Below are 23,487 nucleotides of genomic sequence, written 5' to 3'. Positions count from 1 at the left end.
CTACATACTGGTAGATGAAACCTAAAATTTCATTTTCCAAAACTGCTCTCTCTTATAAATTCCCTCCTATAGAGTCCTCATACCTTTAAATGGTGATGAGTCCTTATTCATTCTTCAAAGCTCCCTAATCTCTGCCCAACCCTTTTGGCTTCTGAAGGAATGGGCTCTTTGTGCCATTTTGCATGTCAACTGGTATTTTCTCTATTGCAATATCCTCCTTGGGGCTTCTATCTAGTATCAAGTTTATTTTCTGTCCTATTATAGGGAATTGGGAGGCATGAAGGGGAAGCTGACACAGGCTGTGACACTATGTATTAGAAAGTATGTTTATTTTTGTGTGAGAAGCATGTCAGGCTCTGAGAATAGTGTCTGTTTGTTATTCCATACAGCTTGCAAGAGCCTCTCTCACTTCATTTCTTTTCATCCCAACCCCTCTTTGACTTTTCCCCTTTTCTTTGGGATACAGACCCGGTGACTTGTTGTAATGCTTGAGGCTCCCATGGCAGGTGATCTAGACTGATCCTTTGGGAGGCAGGGACTATTTGACTTCTTGGCTACATAAGACATAAGAAGCCCAGTCCTAGGGGAAAATGCATTGGAAATTGTAGCTGAGTACCAGATATGTGCCTGTAGAGTTGAAGGGGAATAGGACTTTATGTATCTTTTTTAACAGTGAAAGTTATATTTTAATTTTTTTCTTATTATTAGTAAAAAATTTTATTACATTTTATGATCCACACATCCTTCATGACATTTTAATGCCCAAGCTTGAATCACTAGACTGAATTAAACTAGTTCCAGCCTAGATTTGTATATTTAATATAGTTTGAAGGGATTATTTTGCAATAGCCTTGGAGTTAAATTCTTTTTTAAATAAATTAGGGGAAATATTTTATGGAAGAAAAAGAGTACTGAGTACTTGGATGGCCACATCCAGAACAGTGGTAGCCTGTTAAAGGTGTATGGGGAACTATTTCAGTTAGAAAAGAAGTTTCTTTTCACCTTATAGTATTAGCACAATAGATTCTTGAGGCATTTGATAGGGTCAGAAAAAATAACCTCTGGCTCTTACTGACAGCTTAGAAACTGCATTGACAAGAAAAGTAAAGATAAATTATACTTTATTAGCCAATTTGAGGCTTAGCATAGTGCCTGGAATACAATAGGTGCTTAATAAATGTTTATTGATTGAGGGAAAAATGAACTTGGAGGCAAAAGAAACATTAAGCAACATGGTAATTAACTAAATGAAAAGGGTAGCTCTATGGAGAGAAGAGAAATAGACAGATTCAGAATGAGACAGACAGACAAGCAGAGACAGAGACCGGAAAGAGACAGACAGAGAGAGAGAAGTGAGAGTGAGAGAGAGAAGAGAGAAAACAAAGAGACAGAGACAGACAGATACGGAGAAATAGAAAAACAGAGAGAAAAGCAGCTAAGTACAGTGGGTAGAGTGCTGGGCTTCAGTAAGACTCTTCTTCCTGGGTTCAAATCCAGTTTTAGATACTTTCTAGTTGTGTGATGCTGGGCAAGTCATTTAATCCTGTTTGCCTCAGTTTCCTAATCTGTAAAAATGAGTTGGAGAAGGAGATGACAAGGATCTTTGCCAAGAAAATCCCAAATGGGGTCACGTGAAATCAGACATGAATGAAATGATTTCACAAAAATATGTGGAAGATTTGACCTGGAAGTATTTTTCTAATGAAAATATCAATATTATCTTGCATATCAACTGATAAAACTATCAAGATTAGAGCTGAAAGGGAGAAAAATCAAAGCAGATTGGATCAGGAATGAGAACTGGAGCTAGTGGTAGGAGGGGTTCAGACTTATTTGATTACTACCATGCCATACTAAGAAAGGAATGACTTCCTTTATAGAAGAATCATAGGGAGACAGACTTAAACACTAAAGAAATTGAGCAATTATAAGAGAAATTTACAAATCAAACCTATGAATTATTAGAGCAATAATGAATGAGGATATAATCATTCAAATTTCATCCAAATCTGCTTATAAGAAAGTTAAATCTTCTTCCCCAAAGGATCCTAACTTTCCATGAAGTCAGAAGACTTCAGATGATCATCAGGTTCACTCTCATAAAGGACTGGAGTATATTATACAAGTGAATATACACAGGAAACAAAGAATCATTGCTAATCATCATGGTCATGAAACCATTGATTACTATAATTCTTAGAAACCTTAAAAATCATGTAGTCTAACTTCCTTATTTTATTTTATAGATTAGGAAACTGAGGCCCAGGGATGATTCCATTTTTTTGCCCAAGTTTACACAGCTAATAAGTAGGAGAACATGGGCCTGAAGCTAGTTCTTCTGACCCCAAGAAGGAAGGTTCTAAATTTGAATAAAATGATTTTAAAATGGACTCTATAGTAAATTAATCCAAGTGATAAGGTTGGGAAATTGCAATTTGATGTAGCAATAAGAAGGTTAGCTTCAGAGCTCCTTCAAGCTGTGCCATTTACATGTCACCCAAAATGCTGACAAATTAATTCCTACAGCAGTGCTAGTCACTGTGTTATCAATCACCAGATTCTGTCAATCCTTTTTTTTTCCAAAGGGAATTCTAGGTAGGAGAACTCCCCTCAACAAGGCAGATGCAATGTAGAACTTAGTAAAGAAGGCTTGGGGAAGGTCCTGAAGCACACAGGTCTAGGGTTCCATAGCTAATAAAAATCAGAAATGGAACTTCAATCCATGTCCAAATCTAGTCCTCTATCCATTTCCTCCTCCTGCACTGCTTCTACCAGGGGTCCTTAACCTTTAGTGTGTCCTTAGATAATCTGTTGAAGACTATGGTCTCTTCAGAAACATGTTAAATATATACACTAAAATACTTAAGATTGTAAAAGAAGCTAATTATATGGAAATAGTTATCAAAATCTTTTTTTTCAAGTTCATAATCCTCAAACTAAGAATCCCTAGGTAGACTTTTTATAAATTTAAAATCAACCAAAACAATCAAGTAAGCATGGCATAATCTTATTTTCAAACCCAAAGTCTCCAAGAAGGCAGTGTCACAGGAATTTACAATTAAAAAAATGTTCTTTTCTGTTTCTTTTGGGGGCCTGACCAAAGTTTGGCACTTTGGGAACTTATTTTATTCCCCCTTTTCTTTCTTTTCTTCTTTTTTAAAATACTATAGTTGAAATAGGTACACATCTAGTTCTGTTGATTTCATTCTTTACTACTATTTGTTTTTCCATAATTCCTTGTGAGATACAAGGCAAAAGGAGGTTTTATTATATATATATATATATATATATATAGAGAGAGAGAGAGAGAGAGAGAGAGAGAGAGAGAGAGAGAGAGAGAGAGAGAGAGAGAGAGAGAGAGAGAGAGAGAGAGAGAGAGAATAGGGATAGTAACTGGAGCTGTGATTTGGGGAGGGATATAGTAAATACCTGCTACTAACATAGGTTGTTAGTATTTATTAAGCACCTACTATATGTCAAGCCCTATTCTAATTACTAGAGATATTAAAGAAAGGTATAAGCTAGTCCCAGCCCTCAAGGCTTTTTTTTTTTAACTTATAGTATTAGAGAACTATGCAAGAGCACTCAGAGTTAAGTAACATGCCTAGAGTGGTATAACTATGTATCAGAGGTAGTATTTGAATCCAAGTATTCTGGCTTCAAGGCCAGTTCTGTATCCACTATGCTATGTTGAATCTCTCATATTGCATTATTTATTTAGCTATTTTTTCTTTATTGGACATGTGGGTTATTTTTAATTTTTTGCTATTACAAATAGAATGTTTTACAAAGAGATAAATGCTTTTATGATGTCTTAGGAGTAGAATTCTAGCAATGGAATCACTGTGTTGATGGATTTGATCAGTTTTATGACTCTGTATTGCTATATTGCTTCATAAAATATTTTCATCATATGTGGTCCAACCAACAAAATATTAGAGAACTTAGCTCCTCCCACTCCATTCAACAGTGGCTCTGTGTATGAGGAGTGGAGGCAAGAAGTTTGGAAGGTCATTTTAGTGATTATAAGGTAGTTATCTTCAGGTTGTGTTTATGTCTTTACTCAAGAGTTTGAACATTTTTATGCTATTTTAAGCAATTTGTGCCTCCTTCATAAATTGTTAATATCTTTTTTCCATTGAGGGAAAGATGGTATTTTTAGTTTTATGGCTATGAGTCTGTTCCTTATTTTGAAGAGAGTTTTTAAAGCTACTTCTTCTTAGAGGGATATAAGATTTTCTTCTATGAATCTGTGATTTTGCTGCAAAGTGATGAGGTATATACATATTTAAATCAGACACTTATTTGGTATGGAATCTTTTAGTATAATATTATGTCCTTCCTCATCCTTTCAGTAATTTCCAGTTTGTCCAGAATCATTATTGTCATTCCCACTTTTTATGATTTGGAAGCAGCATGGTAAATTATAAACTGACTTTTCATTTTCAATCTATTTAGATCTTTCTGAATTCAGGTTATTTTCCAAGAAAAGCATATTGCTAAAGATCTTTTTTAAACCTTCCCATAACTTTTTTTTTTTTACTGGACTTAAGATTTTATTGGTATAAGGTATTCTTGATAAAGAAACTCTCTCTCCTGATATAAATTGGCAGTTGCTTTGTGTCTTGATTTCAGAGAGTTGCCTGGGTATGGAGATGTTAAGTAAATGGCAAGTATTTTAATAGATTTAAGACTTTTTTTCTTGGACTTCCAATGGTTGAAGATGGCTCTCCATTTCCTTCTGCCTCTCTCATATCAGTGCACTACAATTAATAATAATGTATTACTATTTCTGAAAACTCTTCAAAGTCCTTGGTTTTAAATATATACTTTGAGTCTTCATAAAGCACACTGAGCTTTGCTAAGTAGACTATTCAGGGTCCTGGCCCATACTTCTTTGTTTCCTGAACATTGTATGATAAGGTCTGTAATCTTTAATAAATCTGAAGTGTTCTAAATTGGTGAATGGCCTGATTTGGCTAAAGTACTTGGAATTGGAGTACATTGTACGGAGCTAGAAAGGCAGGATGTTTCCACATTATGGAGACTATTTAGTGACAAATACAAGGGACAATCAGGAGCCACTGAATGGTTTAGGCAATCATCTTTTTTTCCCCTATTCTATTGTTATAGAAATGCTTGTTTTATTTCTTAAGTTCAAAATAAAATAAATTAAATTTTTAAAAAAGAAATGTTTAGATAAAGAAGTTACTTGGTCTGGTCTATGAATAAGGAAATAAGTTTATCAAAATGTGAAGAATAGTTTGGGGGTGACAGTTATTTGAAGAGGGAAGACCTAGCCTGTTAGAAGGTTATGTCAACATTCTAAGTGGTTAATTTTCTAAGCTCCTGGCCTGCTTCTTTCCATTCCAGTTAATCTGTCCTATTCTCTGTTTTCTAAAGAGGCTGTTTTCCTGATTCTGTCCTTTTGCTAAATCTCTCCCACTACAATGGTTTTATTTGTTTTTGGCTTGGGATTTTTAAAAAATCTATTTCTATTTATAATTGATTCTGGAGTTATTGGGATATCAATGGATTTTTAATGAAGAGAAAAGTAATATCATTAGGAATATCAGTGTGACAGTGAAGTGGGATATGGATTAGAGTGAGAAAAGACTTGAAGAAGGTCTTTATAAAGTATTTTATAGGTAAATGCTTACTTCTACCTAATATCAAGAGGACCCCAGTTCTTTAGTTCATGTTTTCAGAAGACTTAATAGACGCAAAAATTAAAATGATTAGTATTAACAAAGTATTTCAAGTCTTTGGAGATGTTTTACCCTTTGCCATTTATTCCCATTGCAGTAGCTGATATTTACAATGTATTTCCCAATCTTTGTATTCATTATTAGTCATCAATAATGTGTGATATTTACAGGAGTGAGCTTAGGCAACGCCATACTTAGTGATATGCCCTTTCTTTTTTATTTTTCTTCATTCATTACTCATTTCTCCAGAGGCCGTTTTTCTCAGTTTGATCCAGATGAAAATGTTATCTGTAAAGCACTGTGAGAAATACAAAGATCTATGAAATGTTGTTCCATGTCTCCAGAAGCCTATATTTTGGGAAAGAAGATAAGCTACATATGTGAATGATGATAATACAAATTAGGTACTCACAGAATCCAGTCAAATCCATTTCAAATAACAATACCTTCTAGAACATTCCTGATATATGTTTGACTGGCCCCCATTTGAAGGGTTCTGGTGATGGGAACTCTGATGGTAAAGTGGGTTCTTTGTCACTGGAGGCCTTCACTTATGGACAGTTTTTATTTTATAAATATTTATAAATATAAATACAAATATTTATAAAGTCATAACAATAGCAAGCCAAATTCACTAAAAATTATTTTTAAACTTTTCAAAATGTTATTTGTGAACATCAAATGTTACTTGTGAAATCAATTACCATAAACTTTCAAATAATTTTATATTAAATTTCCTTTTCTATTCTTAAGTAAAAGCTAAGTAATATAAATATATTTAAAAGTACAATTAAGGTATAAGGATATCTTGTCTAGATTTCTAGTAACTCAATTCTTCCTTCCTTTTGGTCTATCATATGAAAGGATGACAAAGCATAAGTGACTATCAGATCAATAGCACATGAAACTAGATCTCAAAACAACCCGATTAAATTGGATTATCTCTTCCCTCAAAAAGGGGGGAGAGGGTGTAGGAGACTCCACCTGCCTTCTTAATGTTAAATCTACTAAACTGAATAAGAAATACTTAAAACTTGAGTACAGTTTCTGAAATGAATGAGAATCCTATTCCTTTAAAAACATGGAAAGAGTTCTATTCAAAAGACACAATATAAGGAGCCAGATTTCTCATCCAGAAAATAGATTCTATTACTGCTAAATTAAATTCAGGTAGAAAGTCAGGCTAGCACTTTGGACTATTGATTAAAAAATGAAGACCCTTTCTAAGCAAATACTTTGTCTGAATCACATTATTAAATGATACATTTTATTTTATCAAATATAAACTAATGCAGACTCATTCTGTTCCTGCCTTAGCCTCAATATATACCCATACACTCAAACACTTACTCTATGGATATATGGCCTGTCCCCGAGACTTAGAGGCAGTATCTTTAGAATGACCATTCAACACAGGATTCTGGAGCTGGGATCAAATATGGGTATGAAATAATCCGAGCCTCAGTTTACATCTTATATCAAATGAGAGGTTTTTTCTAAATGATTTCTGTGATCCATTTCAGCTCCAAATTCTATGATATTATAAAATATATGTTCATACAAAATTCCAGGGATATAGAAACCATAATCTTTCTTGTTTTCTTTTCCAGAGTTTAATTCTTTGGCAAGGGATTTCTTCCTTCGATGATCCATTTGGAGGGAAAACCCTCACAGATCTAAGAAGGGAAAAGAGACATATTTCCGTTCCACATACATACAGATACCCTAACTCCAGTTTAGTGCCATGTTTTACCATGTGACTTCCCTACCATCCTCATGACATGTGTGAGTATTCCCTTTTCTCCCCCTTCCCTCTTTCCTTTTTTATGTCTGGGAATAATAAATCATTTCTACCATTCCTGGAAAAGATGTGGCGATCTATAGCTTTATAACTCCGGTGACCATCCCCTGACTTCCCTGTCTGAAATACTCTTTCTTGATTGATCGTCACTCCTCCAAAGGTGTTGTCTTCTATAAGAAGTCAAGCTCCTTAAAGACAAGGACTGTCTTGTTTGCTTTTATTTGTATTTCTCAGCACATAATAGGCATTTAATAAATGCTTTTTTATTCATTTGGGGCTCTTCATATTTGAAATGAGAAATTGGAATAGGTGGTCTCTAATTTTTCTCCAAGTTCTAAGCCTATGAGGCCCTATGCCAGCATCCAATCAGACATCCAGGAAAGAACGAGTTCAGGACAGGGTTAAGATCTCCCTTTAGCCTTTATTTCTATCATATTCTCCCCAAGATGGGGCCAACATGAGTAAATGATTAGACAAACATTCAGGACTGGATTGGGATGGTAGAAGGGGAATGTTTAAGAAGATTGTATCTATCATGGGGAGAGAGAAAGAGAGACCAACAGAGACAGATATAGAGGGACAGAGAGAGAAGAGACAAAGCTAGGCTAGACAAAGTTAGGATGTATAATGTATAAGGAACACTAAATGAAAGGGGGAAATTAAGAAGAATAATTGTTAGAGGAGAGGCTCATGAATGAGGAATCAGCATTATGTCAGGAAATGAAATGCAGAAAGTACTGGAGAGGAGATCATTTATCCAGATTTATTTGCCTCCTCAAATCGTCTCTTTTTGACAGTCACCAATAGGCACCCATTACCTCTTTTTCACCTTCTTCTGCTCCCTTGCTCTATAACACACACATTTTTATGATCAAATTTAGAATGATCCCAAGAGCCTTCCTACCTAGGCCATCCACTCACAAAATGCCTCTGTTCTCTTTGCCATCATTCTTCCTTAGCATTGTTTTCTCCTGCATTATTCTAAGAGTAGTGTGGAGAAGCAGTGCTCCTTTTGAATGGGATAACAGGCTACTTGAGTTCTTACCAAGGAGAATGTTTGTACATTATCCATTCCAGCCCAGCTGTACTCATTATTCTAGGTACTCAATAGTTCCAGTGCCTAATATGTTCATTCATCCAACAAAAATGAATTAGAAAGTCACTGCATCTCAGATTTAGAAAGGACCTCAGAGGCATCTACTTCATTTTTTTTCTGAGGAAATTGGGGTTAAGTGATTTGCTCAGGTCACACAGCTAGGAAGTGTTAAAAGTCTGAGGTCAGATTTGAACTCAGGTCCTCCTGATTTCAGGGCTGGTGCTCTATCCATACTTCAATTTTTATATGAGCAGGAATTCCTTCAACTTTCACTTGAAGACTCTAGGGATGCAAAAACTATAACTTATGCAGGATGCTCATACAACCTTTGGACAGCTCTAATTAAGCAGGTCACTGGATTAGGTATTGAAAGTATAAAGACATAGAAAGAATGGTCTCTGACCCTAAGAACTTACAATCCAATAGACAAGGTGTGTTCACAGAGAAATGTGGTAAATATTAAACTGAATAAGAACATAAATACATAGAAATAGTGTATAATGAGATGGGAGAAATAATATCTACCTTGTCAGGGAAAGAGAGGGCCCTAAAGAAAGAATAATGATGTTTATGATGATGGTGATGGTGCTCTTGCTAATGATAGCGGCATTTATAAACACTTTAAAGTTTCTAAAAATCCTTTTACAGATGAAAACACAGATGTCTCATTTACAAATTGTCTCATTTGATCCTCAGTACAAAAAACAAACAAAACAAAAATCCCTGTGAGGTAGATGCTATTATGATCCACATTTAACAGATAAGGTTGCTGGGATTGAGAAAGATAAAATGATTTGCTCAGGATCCCACAATAGTTGAAAGTGTCAGAGATGTGCTTTGAACCTGCATCTCCTACTAATCCCACTTGCTGCTTCCAGGCTTTGATGGAAGATGATGAATTTGAAATGGTCCTTGTGGGTAGGATAGAAATGGTGGAGAAAGGAGAGTAGAGGTGTTTCCAATCTAGAGGGTATCAGGAGCAAAGGCATGACGGGCAGGGTGCATAATTGGGGGAGAAAGGAAGGGACAGGAATTTAACCAATTGGGTAGAGTAACTGAGTACATGAAGAGGAATAGCATGAGATGGCATGGAAATTTTAGATTGGTATTAGATTATGGAAGGCTTTGAATGCCAGAACAAACTTGACAATTTCAGTAAGCAATTAGAAATTATTGAAGATGTCTGCTATACAGTAGTGAAACTGTGTACTAGCAAGAACAAGCTGGCAGCTCTATAAGAAGTAACAACACAATAATAAAAAAAAAAAACCACCACAACAGTTAGCATCTAGATAGCTCTTTAAGGTTTGCAAAGCACTTTACAAATATTTTTTGTCCTCACTATAACCCTGAGAGGTAGTTTTATCCTTTCCTTTTCTTTAAAGTAATTAGTTATGTCCAGCTCTTTATGACCCCATTTAAGGGTTTTCTTGGCAAAGATACTAGAGTGATTTGTCATTTCCTTCTCCAGTTCATTTAACAGATGAAGAAACTGAAGTAAACGGTTAAATGACTTAACTGGGGTCACGTACCTAGTAAGTGTCTGAGAACTCAGGTCCTCTTAACTCCAGACTCAGCCCCATACCACTGTGTCACCCAGGTGCCTCAAGTTCCATCCTGTTTATTATTACCTACTGTCTATTAGTTATTATTCTCACTTTTAGAGAGGATAAAACTGAAGTAGACATAGGTTAAGTGACTTGACCAGGGTTACATAGCTAGTGCTTGACTGAAGTAGAATTTGGCCCAAGTCTTTTTGATTTCAGGTCCAGAACTCCATTCATCATGCTTCCTAACTACTTTATGCAGGTAGGACTTTGGAGAGGGGAGAAACCAGAAGCAAGATAGATATTTTCTAGTCAAGTCATACAACTGATAATAAGACAATGTACTTTGCTGGATCAATATCAACATATAACTCAGGATCTCTCTCCTTTGCTGAGTTTCAATTCTTTGATAATAAACAGACATTAAATCTGAACAGTATGAAAAGAGTTACACATTCTCAACTGCAGGAAAAAGCTGTTTATTTGCAACTATTGATATTCTATGAACAATGTGCATTGGGCTGAACCTCAATTACAGCCTCGTTAGTTATTTGGCTGTGTGCTGCAGGTTTGGGTATGGAAGTTTAAAAAAAAAAAAAACAAAACACTGCTTGTTAAATTGAAAACTGACAAATTTCTAAGAACTCTATTTTCTTTGTCAGGTGAATGAGCTATGTATCATTATCCCAGTTCAAAATGTGATACTCTGAAGATATACTATTCCTTCTAATGTGATCTATTTTTTCTCCATTTACAATATTCTTTGATACAATAGCAGAGGGAGCTAATTTTCCAGGAGGAAATGTGACAACTTGAGAAAAGAAGATTAGAAAAAATACCAATCAACCCATAGTTACTCAGCAACAACATTGCTCTAGATGCTGTCCAGGGATCCTCAAACTACAGCCCAAGGCCAGATCAGCAGCTGAGGACGTTTATCCCCCTTACCCAGGGCTATGAAGTTTCTTTATTTAACGGCCCACAAAACAAAGTTTTTGTTTTTTACTATAGTCTGGCCCTCAAACAGTCTGAAGGATAGTGAACTGGCCCCCTATTTAAAAAGTCTGAGGACCCCTGCGACTATACACAATATAAAAGCCCTTTACCTGCTCTCAAAGAGCTTACACAAGTGCAGATGGAGAGATTTATGTCCTCAGACATACTTACATGTGGTCATGTAAGAAAAGGTGCAAAATGGGTAGACAAATGCTCTAGGAGCTCAGAAGTGGGAGAGATTACTGAAAGGCTAGTGGAAAGTTGAAGTGGAAGGGAATTGGGTTTGGAGATGGGTACTCTCTATATAGTTGAAGGGGAAGGGGATCATCCAGGTGAGGATAATAAATCAAGTTAAGACACAAAAAGTCCCAAAAAATGTAATGAAAAATTTCTGGAGAAAGCAAATAGAACACTAGAACACCGGTCTGGAGTCAGGAAGACTTGAGTTCAAATCCAGTCTCACACACTATCTGTGTGACCCTGGGTAATCACTTAATCTCTACTTGCCTTTATAGGTTTTCCTCACCTGAAAAATAGGAATAATAAAAGCATATAAGGATCAAATGTGATGATATTTGTGAAATACTCTGCACAGTGCCTGTACATAGGAGGAACTATATAAATGCTAATTTTATTCTTCTCCCCTCTCCCCCAGTCCATCTGAAGATGAAGATTCACAGTGACAGAAAGACAATAGAATCAAGGTTGACGGTAGGGACTTTTTCATTATTTGTATTTATATCCTCAGTGCCTGGTTTAAAAGGATTAAAAATGAGGACCAGATATGTAATTTCATTGCTATGGAGAACCCTCAGGTGAGGAAAGTTCCTAGATAATGCAGGTTGACTCCTTCCAGTGAGTCCCAGAAAGCTGGCTCCAGCACTAAGAAATTAAATGATTGCTGTGGGTTAGACAGCCAGTTTATGTCTTCCTAGTGTCAAAGCCAGTTCTCTATCCAGTATGCCATATTGCATCTCACCTGACACATACAAGGTACTTAATACATCCTTGTTGATAGATTAAAAGGCAGGTGTGGTAGATGACTTTAAATGCCAGATTAAGAAATAAAATCATAGAACTTTTTAGTTCTAAGAAGAGATTTTTAGCAATTACCTAGTTCAGAAATTACAGGTTTCTTGAGTAAGGACATGGTGAAGAATAAAATTATTTTAAAAAGGGACACACACACACATGCACACACATCCCTACCCATCCCACAAATGAGGAAATAGATAAAGTAATAAACTTTAAACATAAAGTGAAAAGTCAAAGTAAAAATTTAAAGTAATGTTTCAGGAAATTGATATACTTCCAGGCTAATAGATGAGATTAAAATAAGAAGAAACTGGGGGCAGAGAGATCAGTTAAGACGCTATCCTAGCACAAGGGGATGAAGGTATGAACAAGGATGATGGAACAACAGTGAATGGAAGAGAAGTGGTAAATGAATACATGAAAAGCTTCAAAGAAAAAATCAAAAGGATTCAGTGACTAATTCAATATAGGATAAGAGGGACAATGATGAAAAAGAGGTCCAAATGACTTCGAGGTTTTGAGTTTATACAACTGGGAGGGATAGAGTTGCTACTAAGAGAGATGGAACCAATATAGGGAGAGAAGGAAGAAAGGGGAAGATTTTAGTTACACTTCCTATGTGAGCTATACTTCAGCTTCATGCTCTCAGACATGGTAAAATAGGGTTGTGAATGCATTATCTAAACAAATCCATCCCCATTTTTTTAATATATAAAAGTTTTTAAGCAAAAGAACCATACTTGCTTCTAGGGACTAAAAAAGAAATTAGGTCCAAACTGTTTGTGCGGCAGCAAGATGGTGCCGTAAATAAAATGTTGTGCTTGGAGTCAAGAAAAGTTGTTTTGGCTTCAAATATCATCTGTGTGGCCCTAGAAGTCATTTAATCTCTGCCTGCCTCAGTTTCCTCAATTACTTAATGGGAATAAGTTACAACCTCCAAGGGATTATGAGGATCAAATGTGATATTTGTGGACCACTTAGACCAGTTCTTTGCATAAAGTAGGTGCCTAATGAATGCTTATCTCCTTCCTTTCTTTAAGTTTCTACCTTTCATTTTACTCTAAAGTCTGTTATATCTGCCACATGCCTATTTCTGCCCCTTTACAATAGGGAAATCCTGTTCATAAAACAGTTTTCCCCCCTCATAGGTAGGCACCTCAAAATACCAATACGTGGCTCATCTACCCCAAAGTCTTCAGAATGTTGCCAGGATGATGACAGGACCATTTTGATCTTAACTCCATCTAAACATAATAAGATGTGAGAATAAATCAACAAACAAAAAGCTTTAAAATGTTTTCAATGAAATAATACCTTATGATTTTGCACAGCCCACCCTTATTTAAATCTAATTCATTCTCATGTCATCTCTCTGATATAATGGTTCTCTTTGAGAATGAAGGATAAACAACAATTTACATTTATATAAAGATTTAAAATGCATGAAGCATTGTCCTGGTATTATCTTTAAGACACATATATGGATACATATTGAAATGATAAGTTTTCATTTTATAAATGAGAGCTCCGGCTCAGAGAGGTCAAGTTAATTTGCTCACAGTCACACAGAACATATGTCCTAGAGCCTGAATTAGTATTTGGGGCACATTTACTCCTAGGCATTTTCTGTAGTTGTCTTCCATGCCGGGAAGACTTTCCTTCTTCATCTCTACTTCCAGTCTTCCTTCAAATCACAACTAAAATCCCATCTCCTTCAGAAAACCTTTTCCAACCCTTTTTAATTTTAGTGCCTTCCTTCTGTGAATTATTTCCAATTTATCCAACACATAGCTTTATATATCTGTGTGCTTGTTTTCCCCTTTTGGATTATAAACTACTCGAGAGCAGGAACTTATCTTTTGTGTGTGTGTGTGTGTGTGTGTGTGTGTGTGTGTGTGTGTGTATGTGTGTGTTCCCAGGTACTTACCACAGTCCCTGGCACAAAGCAGGCACTTTATGCATTTTTATTGACTGAGTCATTCTAATATTTGCTTCTTCCATGTTCTTGAAGCCTTTTCATTATTTTTAAAGAACCAGTCAATCTTATTTCAGTTTTTGTACTCTTAGGTCTTGCTTCCAACTTGAACCCAAATCTGCCTCTATCCTGCAAAAAACACAGGGTTTGGAGAGTGATTCTTAAAGAAGAAAATACAGGGTGTCTCTTCTCCTTTTCTCTGGAAAAAAGTTAAGGATAACAATGGTTAGCAGTTTCATACTTATCTCTACTATTATAGCAATTTGGATGTCAGCTTTCTCTCTGGGAGTTCAGATCTCTGTAGGGTCTTTAACAAATACAACCTTCTTTTAGAAGTGATTATGAAAGACTCTGATATGTTACCTTTATTCATTGTTGAGTGCAAATGCCATTATTTTAAACAAGTTTTATTCTTTTGTGAAGCAATATCCTTTTTAGTGGGCGATCTTGGGTTTTTTTTTTTTTTTTCAACTTTTACCTTCTCATATAAGAGAGGAACACTAGATCCATGCAGATGGGGATTTGCATAATTTGGGAGAAAGTACTATGAAAAGGAAAGTGTCACCCAGCCACGAGTCAGCATAAATCTTCTTCAGTGATAGTCTGAAGACAAAAGCTAGAGAGTTAGGGCAGCTTCCCTAGGGTCTTGGGAATACACTCTGCCGAGCTTTCCAAAGAAAGGTGAGGCTTTGTCAAATACCTTTTAAAATGTAAATTGCATGTTGTTAAGCAAGAAAGCAGCATATTCTACCTTCTGCAAAGAACGCTGCTTTGCCCAAAGGCGCTGGAACTGGAACAGCTGCCAAAATGCCTCATGGAATTTCCTTTGTCAAGTGAATGATTAGTGTAGCATGGAGAGGAAATCCAGATGCCATTGGCAGCGTCATCTGGGATGTAGTCGGGGAGGGCTGCCTCCAGGAGCTCAGGGTCATGTTGCCCTTGCTCAGCAGGTTGAGAAAATTCCCATGCTGCTAGGGGGCTGGGCAGGGTCTCCTGCCTTGGCTTTGAAGAAATGAGACCCACACAAAATTGTATTCTATAGCCTGAGGGGAGAGAGCTTCTTTTTACTTAGGAAGTCCCCTAAGAGACAGGGAGGGTCAGAAGTATGAATAATAACGTAATTTGTTTGACTTTTAAAAAAGTTTTAGAATCTTGTCCTCTAACAAAGAGATGAAGCAATTGATATAAATATTATTGTCTGAATGGGGAAATTGACAGAAAAAAATAGAGGAGAAATTGTTCATTACTATAAGCACACAGTACATCGAAACAAAAGTTCCACTATTCAGCAAAACAAAGAAATAATAATAGCTATCATTTATACAGAGCCTATAAAGATTCTCTAGAATTTTACATTCAATTTTGATCTTCACAATATCCTTATAATGTAGATTTTAAACTAACTCCATTTCAGAGATGAGGAAATGAAGCTCAGAGAGGACAAGTGCTTGGCCTTTATTCACGCAACTAATCAATATCAGAAGCAGTTTTCAAGTCCAAGTCTTGCCTAATACTCAATCTATGGCTCTAATGCCCACCTTCAAGTATCTCCCTCAGAAAGGGGCAATTACTACTGATTGTATCGCTCTTCATACTGAACATCTTGAGATAATTTAAGTTCAATTTATTTCAGTTTCAGCTCTCTGAAGGCAGAGCTTTATATTTTGTTTTTACATTTCCAGTACCTAATATGGATACCTTTCGATGCCTTTATCATTTGACAAAGAGTAAGAATTTAATATGTGATTTTTAAAAATTAATTGTACATAATGCACGTCATAATCATGAAGCTGATTTGAATCTTCAAACCATATTTTGAGAACTACCAATATATCTGTTCATAGATCTCCAAGCTCTGATGAATATGATAAACATTGCCATTGAGCTCCCCTCTTTACCATGATCTCCCCTTCTGACACAACTGCTCTCTGTCATTAGTTATGCTCTGTGAATATTCAAGATGTTTAATGGGCTTTGTGGAAGATAGTTCAGAGTTTTCTGGGAGAACTTTGCTTCTGGGTGTGTGGAAGAGAAGTGGGACAGAAAGCTAGCTTGTTTGGAATGTCTTGCTTTGTCAGTTTATAGTTTAGGAGGCATGATTGTGTGTAAAGGAAGTAACTTAGAACTCCAACCATTGAGTGATATAAACAGAGTGGATTGAAAGACCCTCCCTTCTTTCCTTCCCTCCTTCCTTCCTTCTTTCTTTCCCTCCTTCCTTCTTTCTCTCCTTCCTTCCTTTCTTCCTTCTTTCCTTCCTGCTTTACTTCCTTCCTGCCTTCCTTCCTGCCTTCCTTCCTTTCTTTTTTCCTACCTTCTTCCTTCTTTCCTTCTCTTTATTTCTCTTTTTTCTTTCCTTTATTTCTCTTTTTCAATAGGTTGGGATAGGTAGGAAGGAAAAAAGATTCATGATAATTTTTTAAAATGTATCTTTTTATAAAAACAATCACTATGGGGGAAAGGTTGATTTAAGCATAGTCCCAGTAATTGTCTAGGGATTCAAGATGAATGAATCCTGGGTAGGATGGAGACACAGAGGTGATGGTGCTGGTGATACTAGAATGCAAGGTCCTTAAGGGCAGGGAATATCTTCACTTTTATATTTTCTAATTGTATCTCTAGTGCATATATCTATATATGTACATATGTATTGTATCTATCTTATGTAGACAGATGAATAAATACACATATTTTTCAATCATTCAATCATGTCCAACTCTTCTTGATCCTGTGTACCATGTTGGTCATGGATTTTTCTTGGCAAAGGGTACTGGAGGGATTTGCTATTTCTTTCTCCAATACACAAACACACACATATATACATAATACATAATTTACACAAACATATACATATATATTCAGTGTGTATATATATATATACACGTGTGTGTGTGTGTGTAGATATATACCTTCAATGCATCAATAACCAATCAGATAATGTAAAAGGGGCATTTTGTACAATCATTATCTGATTGGCTTAAAGCAAGCACTCTATAAATGTCAATAATTTTAGTTCTCATGACAGTACTAGGAGTGATAATGAGTATACTTTATTGGATTCTCTATCCAAATGATAATTTTTCAGATCCCAATAGTCTCTATGAGAGACAGCATATTGTAGTAGACAATAAGCTGACCTTGGAGTCAAGAAGACTAGAGTTCAAGTCTTGTCTTTGTTATCTACTAATTCTATGACCCTTGGAAAGTCATTTTATCTTACAGAGACTTGGGCAACTCTAAAGCTCTAAGTTGCAGAGAAAATGCCAACTTACACCAGAAAAGGGAGTATTTTTATTGAGTACTTGTCTTTAAAAATGACACCACAAGTCCCTCTCCCTCTCCCTGAAGTTTCTATAAGTGAGGAATGCCTGGGGAGGGAGTAGGGGAGTAATTTTGAAATCAGTGCCAATAGGGTGCCACCAATTGTGAGGTCCTTAGCAGTCTTCCTGGTTTGATGGATATGATCAACCTACTTACAAAAGTTGCTGTTTGTTCTTCATTCTCAAAGAGGAACATGACATCTGTGAGATGATGCCTTGATATAAAAGTAAGTTAGATTTTAAATGAGGGAGAGTTAGGATCCACACTTTTTTTCTGTGTTGGACAGAAACCCTAAGGGTCTTCCCCTCCCAGACTGATTTTCTTTCTTTTTTTTTTCTTATTAAGTAAAAAAAAAGACCATTATTTTCCTCATCTCTTTCTTCCCTAATTTTAATCACTAAGTGGACATTTCCTCAGTCAAACTAAGACTTGTTAAAGACCTCAGCTTAAAAAGGTCAAGATCTCACACTGTATCTAGGGACATCACCAGTCATCCTGATCTATATCTTGCCACAGGGCCCAGATAGTTGTGGAGGAGAAAGCAAAGCTGGTGACTTGCACAGCCCTCCCACACTTAAATCCAATTTACTTGTATGTTATGGTATCACCACCCTAATGTCATGGTCTTCTACAAGAATGAAGAATAAACAACAATCTGATAGTTGTGCAGGGCAGAGGTGTGTCAAATTCAAAGCTCCCAAATGCCCGCAGACTCCAGAGTGTGACAGAACCAGATTAGAATCTAAATGGAAAATGTTTTACAAAAAAAATATATATATATATATATATAATGCAACATAGATAATATTAATTTGTGATTTTCTAAGTCAATAAGCAATCTACAAGGATTTATTGTTTTTATTTGAGCATTATACTACTAAAAGATATGTTAAAGAGAGAAAAGGATGGAAGCAGAGAATCAATGAGGAGGCTATTACAATAGTCAAGGTAAAAGAATATGACCTATGGTGCTGACCATTTTATTACAAGTATAGGATGGATTTGAGATATATGGAGGTAGAATCTACAAGATGACAACCAAGTAGTAATGGAGAGTGAGGAATCAAGGACAATCCCAACCTAAATGCCTAAAATAATGATAGTGCTCTTAGGAAAAAAACAGAAGTCAAAAAAAAAGGAATGCATTTGGGGAAAAGATAATCAGTTACATTTTGAACATGTTGCATTTGAGGTGCCTGTGGTACATATAGGTGGAAATGCTTAGCAGGTAGATGGCTCTCTGCTTCAATATCATTATTCTAGCCCAGAACCCTAGATCTCCTTTGGTCCCTACCCACACCCTTAAAGAGACTCCAGGGCTTCAAAAATTTGTCATTCAGATACAGAATATGAGATATATCCTCCCAATATCAGCATACATACAAGGAGGGACACTAAAACCCAGAATATAATCCCAACCCCACTACAAAATTCACACCAAATCTGCATGTGCTCATTAGAGCTGATGACCTTCACTCTCTTAGGCTCTGGTCTTCCCATCCTGTAAGGGTTGCTGGTTCCTTACAATATTTACTGTCTGCCTGCCTCTGCTTCTCTCTCTCTCTCTCTCTCTCTCTCTCTCTCTCTCTCTCTCTCTCTCTCTCTCTCTCTCTCTCTCTCTCTCTCTCTCTCTCTCTTTCTCCCCCTCCCTCCCTCCTTCCCTCCTTCTCTCTCTCTCTCTCTCTCTCTCTCTCTCTCACTCTCCCCCCCCCCTCTGTCTCTCTCTCTCTCACACACACACACTCTCTCACTTTCTCACTCTCTCACATACTCTCTCTCACTCTCTCTATCTCTCCATTTCTATCACTTTTTCCCTCCACCTCCCTCTCTGTCTTGCTTTCCCTCTCCCTCTCTTTCTCTCTCTCCTTTTTTTTCTCCCTCTCTTTCCAACACTAGCTCTCTATTCACAATTTCTCTTACCATATCCAGGGATTAGTTTCCTCCCTAAAGTCTCAAAACTAGCATTAAAAGTATGCTTCACTGCCCCTAAAACATGACAGCCTCCCACACACAGCTGTTTGTCTTTTGCCAGCATTCTCTCTCTCTAACAATAAGGGAGGTATGGCATGAACATAAATAAGGATAATACTAGGTAGATTGTTATAGGGACAAAGGCAACATCCAGACATAACAGGTTGGAGGAATAACTTGGAAATAAGATTGTCCTGCTCCATCCCACTCCCAGCTGCTAATAGCAATAACTTGCTTATATTAAATATTTGTTTTACAAAGTCTTTTCACCTCATAGCAACATCAAGAGGTAGATAATATGAATATTATCCCTCATTTTACAAATGCATAAATTCAGCCTCACAGAAATTGATTTTTCTGTTTCATATAAATGGCAAGTATCAACAATTTTATCTCCAACCAAGCACCTGGGGCAGAGCACAGGAACGAAGGGATTAACCAGGAAAAGATACCAATTAGCCAAAAGGAAAGAAATCAGCCAAGTTATAGTATATAATCAATTACTAGTGGCAGGCCAGAGATAATTGAACCAACTAGAAGATATCTACTGCCACCTGGGACAACAGATGATACAGATGCATAGTGAAGCAACTTCTGTGTTGTTTATATGGTATCTGATGTCTTGTAGGTAGGTGTCTGCCATCTTTAATGAGCTCAGATGATTTGTTGGCATTTGATTAGTCGTTTTATAGAGGTCTGATACTTTGTGTTCCTGACTATCAATTCAGAGTACTGACACTCATTTCCCAGGCTTGGAGTGAGAAACAAATGAAATATTTGCAAAATGTTTAGCACAGTGCCTGGCATAGAGTAGATACTTAATAAGTTCTTCCCTTGTTCCTTTCTTCTTTTTTTCCTTCCTCTATGAAATTAGGGAATCAAAATGCCTCATCTCTAAGGCCTCCATGCAGTGATTTTCATGAGTTTTTCAATAATGAATAATATCCTCTGGTAAGCTATTAAATATACAAAGAACAGGATAGAATTATTATCTAGTTTCCAATTTGCCCAGCTCTATTCCTAAGTTTCTCATAGGAACTGGAAATACCCAACCTCTAGTAACTCTCTGTTACCCCTTCCAGATTTAGGTAAAAACCACTATAATCAAGTTAATAAACATTGTTAAGTACCTACTGTATTGTCAGGCATTATTCTAAGCACTGGCATTACAATAAGGAGGGGGAAAAGGCAGTATCTGCCCTGAGAAAGTTAAAAAGTGAAATAGTGGTAAACAATATATAGTTCGTAACTTGTCAGCATTTTGTTCCATACTCCCTCACTTGTGAGAGGACAAATAATAACATCTTTGAATCTTGAATAAACAATCCCTTTGACATTTATGTCAGCTGGTCACACAGTTGATTCAACCTTGCAGTTGACTCAAATCTTGAATTTTCTAAGCTACTATTGATGTTTTCTGGTATTACGGATTAGAAAATATTGAATTTGGAATCAAAGGATGAAAATCCAAAGTCTTGCTCTATCAATAATTACTATATATCTTGGACAAAACATTTAATGTTTTAGGACTTCATTTTCATCATCTGTACAAGCAGGAGGTGAGATTAAGTACTCTACAATCCTTTCCAACTTTTAGTCTGTTTAGTAAGTATAACATTCAGAATCTTTTCTGAGAGGGACAGAGGCTGTCTCAAAAGGTTTCGCATATTTGTATTTTTCCCTTCCTGGTGCTTCTTTCTCTGATTATATTTTCAATTTTTTTTCTTGTTTCCTGAATGACTATTGTGGATGCCAAGTTCCTGTCAGTGCAGAAACCACTGTTGAAACAATATGGTTGAAAAAAAGTTGCATTTTATCTTTGTTTTAAAACCTTGTTATAGGCTGTGGGAATGTGTTTTAAAATGTTATGGTCTTGAAAGCAGCTCTGGTGCCTTTAAAGGCAAGCTGTCTCTATCAGAAGCTAGACTGTAAAGAAGGCTGATAGGAAAAGTATTTAATGAGTTAATCTAAGTATTCAGTACAAACAGCATTGACTGAAGTTTGGGGGAAGGGAGGAAGGTATAGTTACAAGGAGGCAGATTTCAGCTCAAGATAAGATAGAACTTTCTAACTACAGCTGTCTTAACAATAAAGCTTGTGAGAAAAATGATTAATTATACCTCAGTAGTATTCAGAGATGAGATAATGACTTGCTTCAGAAAAACAGTTAGTTTTGTCTTTTACCTTTCTTTGTTTTCCCAACACTAGCACATACTTTTTGACTTGACTGGATAAGGTCATAGCATCATGGATTTATAGCTGTATAGGACTTCAGCATTCATTTATTCAAGATCCTTTGTTTTATAGATGAACTATCTGAGGGTGAGTGATTTGTCCAATGTTTTATACCTGGTAAGTTTAGGGGTCAGAATTTGAACCAAGCTCTTTTTATCCTAAAGCATCATCATGCTAGGCTTGGAATCAGGAAAACTCATCTTCATGAATTCAAATCCAAATTCAAACACTTACTATGTGATTTTGCATAAGTTACTTAACCTTCCTGTTTGCTTCAGTTTCCTCATCTGTAAAATGGCAAACCACTCCAGTATCTTTGCCAGGGAAAGTATTTTTGCCATTTGGGTCATGAAGAATCAGACATGACAGAAACAAATAAACAAAAAATATAACCAATATTATTCTAAGAAAATAATATGTGATCAATTACACAAGTTTGTTTCACAGTGCCTTGCATATATGTGACTATTGTGATGATGATGACTGTAGTAAGTCATAAATTGCTTGTGATCTGTGTGGATCCACATAGTAATACAGTGTAATACAGTATTAGTATACACACAGTAATAGTAATACAGTGGTGTCAAACTCAAATAGAAATCCATACAAAAGGATCCCTGAGGGCTACATATTGACTTAATTTTAAAATATGTTATTATTTGAGTTTTCCTATATTTTGTTTTTGTGTTAATGTTTCCCAATTACATTTTATTTTTTAATAATAGCCTTTAATATATTTTAATAATATTTTTATATATTTTAATAATAGCTTAAAGATATGCAAAGATAATTTTCAACATTTACCCTTGCAAAACCTTGTGTTCCAAATTTTTCTCCCTTCCTTATCCCCACTCCTTGACAACAAAAAATCCTCCCCTAGACAGCAAGCAATCCCATGTATATTAAACATGTGCGATTCTTCCATATATGTTTCCATATTTATCATGTTGCACAAGAAAAATCAGCTCAAAAAGGGAAAAAATGAGAAAGAACAAAGCAAGCAAACAATAACAAAAACCACATTGCACTCTGGGATACACAAAGATAGTTTTGGTCATGTAAAGCTAAATTGTTAAGCAACAACTTAGCAGAGAATACTTGTCATAACTTCAAAAAAACTGGAAAATTAGCCCAACAAAACAATACTATGTTGTGATCCATTGCCTTCTATTTATGCCACATGTATTAAGTTCCCTAATCAAAAGGGGCTTCCCCAGTGTAAGATTAGACCCCAAGAATACTTTCCTATAGTTGTCTTCTAAAGAAAAGTCCATGATATAACCTCTGAAGTAATCTGGAGCATTTACCTGGTGCTTAAATTATTCAATGAATGAACCTCTAAAACAGAAAAAAGGAAAAAAAAGATCAAAATAATTAAGATCTTGCATCCCTATCACACTTGACAATTTCTATAGCAGGAATAGCATTCCTGTTCATTATCTTGTTGGTTTTCACAACCTTCCTGTGAGGTCCCTAGAGATATATCATCATCCATATTTTTTATAAGAGAAAAAAATATAGACTGAGAAGTTAAGCAACTTTCCAAAGTAGCCCAGCTAATTAGTCATTGAGTTAGAACATTCTCCCAATTTTTTTTTTTATCTCTGATGCTCTTTCCACTTCACCACACTGCACTCTGGGGTACACAAAGATGATTTTGACCATGCAAAGCTATACACCAACAACTTAACAGAAAATACTTGTCATAATTTTAAAAGAACTGGAAAATTAGTCCAGTAACTGGCACAGTGCCAAACATTTATGAGATGATGATGAAGGCAGTGATAACAATGATGCTGTACCTC

General features: G+C 36.0%; 1 protein-coding gene and 1 long non-coding RNA gene across 4 annotated transcripts in view; one reads left to right on the top strand and one right to left on the bottom strand.

Moving 5' to 3' along the window:
* The window catches only part of CTXND1 (cortexin domain containing 1), a 100,821-nt gene that overhangs the window by 37,028 nt on the left and 40,306 nt on the right, over window positions 1-23,487 (top strand). For 2 of the 3 annotated variants that reach the window (XM_051981158.1, XM_051981157.1), the window contains exons 1-2: window positions 7,065-7,493; window positions 11,804-11,859. The exons of the other annotated variant lie outside the window; for it this stretch is intronic. The gene's annotated coding sequence lies outside the window, so the exon portion shown is untranslated. Of the gene's footprint in view, window positions 1-7,064; window positions 7,494-11,803; window positions 11,860-23,487 lie in introns of those variants that run through there. 3 annotated transcript variants of the gene reach the window in all.
* LOC127551430 (uncharacterized) lies at window positions 5,780-14,349 on the bottom strand. Its single transcript, XR_007951085.1, has 3 exons — window positions 14,111-14,349; window positions 13,340-13,427; window positions 5,780-6,006 (listed from the first exon to the last, which is right to left on the bottom strand). It is a non-coding gene; the product is annotated as an uncharacterized LOC127551430 (long non-coding RNA).

The sequence above is a fragment of the Antechinus flavipes genome, chromosome 2 (assembly GCF_016432865.1).
Source record: "Antechinus flavipes isolate AdamAnt ecotype Samford, QLD, Australia chromosome 2, AdamAnt_v2, whole genome shotgun sequence".
Taxonomy (NCBI): domain Eukaryota; kingdom Metazoa; phylum Chordata; class Mammalia; order Dasyuromorphia; family Dasyuridae; genus Antechinus; species Antechinus flavipes.
The sequence above is the reverse complement of the archived record's forward strand: the minus strand, read 5'-3'. Positions and strand labels throughout refer to the sequence as shown.